This window comes from Etheostoma cragini, chromosome 17, assembly GCF_013103735.1.
Source record: "Etheostoma cragini isolate CJK2018 chromosome 17, CSU_Ecrag_1.0, whole genome shotgun sequence".
NCBI lineage: Eukaryota > Metazoa > Chordata > Actinopteri > Perciformes > Percidae > Etheostoma > Etheostoma cragini.
Genome location: NC_048423.1, coordinates 3,587,515 through 3,589,945, shown reverse-complemented (window position 1 = coordinate 3,589,945; position 2,431 = coordinate 3,587,515). Strand labels below are relative to the sequence as shown.

The window sequence follows — 2,431 nt, the reverse complement described above, 5'->3', positions numbered from 1 at the left end:
GAGATCATGAAGACTACAGTAGTAGTATCTTAAATTCTCCAGAAATTTAGGTTAGGCTAGGCTAGGTTAGGCTACCTGAAACCAAGCAACGGACAGTCCGTTATCTCTCAGTTATCTTCTTCAAATATTGGATTAACGTTTGCCTGCTTTCCTGCCTCCAACATATAATGCTATTGTTTGTGTAGGAGGTTTAAGGGTCACTTAGCACTTTGTGTGTTAAACTTTGCAAATGTTACCCTGCCCAGGACAGCAACTTGCCTAATGATTTTTTGTTTCTTCTTTTTTTTAACCATAAATTAATCTATTTTTTAAGTCTTGATCAATATGGAAAATTCAACAACTTCCATTAACCTATGAGAATCTATTATTGGGCTATTTTGTAATTTGTGTGATACAAAGCCTCAGCTACTCAGATTTGAGACGCTGGAACCAGTGACTGTTATTTTGGACTGACAAATGCCTTAATCATCAATATTGTTGATTCAATTTATATTGACCAATTAATCAATTTTCACTAACGTTAGGCTACTTAATGTAGCACTAGACCTCGCCTAAATGTTACTTAGCCTAAAGCTGTAACTTTAATGTTGACGTTAGGCCTACTGCTTTCATATTGCTGTAGTAGCATATCGCGTTTCATGTTGTTGTTACTAGCTTAACTCTGTCATTTTCCAAGTTTTGGTTATCTTCCAAATTAAAGTAGCTAGGCTACACAAGCGCACCTTATAACCACATTGACATGCTCGTTAAACGTATTCCTAAGTGACACTTTGGTTGCAATTAGTCAGCTAATGTAAACTCTTTGATACGTTACATTGTCGCCAGTGATATGAACGCGGTTTCTCCTTTCAAGTAAAACCTGAAAACTCCTCCGGGCTTGGTTAACTCACTTGTTTTCAGCCGTCCTTCGTCACCCAAACAATGGCGGACCAGTTGAATAAATCCATGCGACTGTCTTTTCGGCGGCTAAAAAAACGTATTTTCCACCCTAACTGTGTGATGTTACTGCTGTTTTCACTCCGCCGGCGACTCAACACTCGCAAGACTTCTTTCGGCGCTCTGTATGTGGATGATGACGCTGTGCTCTTTATTCTGGGCGGCGCGAGTCTCTCTCTCTCTATCTCTCTCTCTCTCTCTCTCTCTCTCTCTCTCTCTCTCTCTCTTTTTCCCTCACACACAAAATACACAGAAACACGCAGATAAGGAGGTTCTTTCAAAAATGTGAATTGTGGATACCTAGCTGGATTACTAAAATTGGAATATTTCCATAACCGCACATTAAATAAGTCAATTTCTTTTTATAACTATGGTCTCTGATAAACTGACTGACACATTATTGGGATGTGTACTAATGGAGTAAATTTATTAATTCATGTATTCATCACTTTAATGTTGTAAGCTACCTGGTAAAGATGGAGCTAATTACTTTATAGCTTACCGTAGCATATGAAGTAAAACAATTAACTTTATACTGACATATAAAAGAAGCAACAAATGGAAGGGACAAGTACTTCCTTAAAATTGTACTATAAGTGCATTACTTTAAATACCATAAGGCACACTTGCAACCCCCTGTGTTGCCAATATACAATGCTGTCAGATGTGTCTTGTTTACTGTGGTGACAATACTTAGGCCTATAAATTCACATTTTTGTCTAATAATCTGTCTAATACTGACAACTCATATAAACATTGAACACTTTTATTTGCTGTGATCATTTCTCATTTTCATAGTAGCCATCAAAAGATCCCTTTCTGACATGCTTCCGGGGGGAAGAGATGGGGGACCAAAGTTCTTGGTCTGTGCAAACCTGTCTTGCTGAGTTTATCTGAAGATAACATGAGGATTCATAAGGCTTTTTTTATTTTGTATAAATCTTTAGAGGTGCTGCGGGTAACTTTGGTTACTTTAAGACACAACGCTAACGCAACTGATCTTTTTTTCCAACTCTAGGCTAGGATCTGTGTATACTTCTTAAAATGTCAAACTCATTTCTTCATAGAAGTGCCTGAAAACCAAACAACACCTTGTTTCAGGTGGACAAAATAAACCAAAATTAGTGGAAATAGCCTAGTGGTAGAAAGGCTAACAAGGCTAACAAGCATATCGTGTTTACTTCTTATTTGAAAACACAACCTCACAAGTTCCCTATGAAGGTAGATGTCAAAACCTGGCACTTGGGCTTATGTTGGAAAGTATAACAAAGGAACACATACTGTACCGTGGAAATTGAACGTCACTAAGATCAGTATTTTAGGCTGTGGATGGATGACATTATGGCTTTTGTACATGTGGTAGAGTGTACAAAACAAGAAAAAAAGATAACCAAGGGTCTTAGTAAAATTGCCACACCAGGAAGGGTCCCTGTCTGAGTGAGGGAGTATCAGAGCTCAAATTTATAATCTTGGAGCAACAGAGCCTGGTGTCTCG

General features: G+C 38.1%; 1 protein-coding gene across 3 annotated transcripts in view; it reads right to left on the bottom strand.

The window, feature by feature from the left end:
* Nucleotides 1-1,078, bottom strand: part of b3gnt2b (UDP-GlcNAc:betaGal beta-1,3-N-acetylglucosaminyltransferase 2b) — a 22,057-nt gene extending 20,979 nt beyond the window's left edge. For 2 of the 3 annotated variants that reach the window (XM_034897865.1, XM_034897866.1), the window contains exon 1: nucleotides 891-1,078. The gene's annotated coding sequence lies outside the window, so the exon portion shown is untranslated. The remainder of the gene's footprint in view (nucleotides 1-890) is intronic. The other variant, XM_034897867.1, reaches the window with a different exon arrangement.
* Between the last annotated feature and the right edge of the window lie 1,353 nt (nucleotides 1,079-2,431).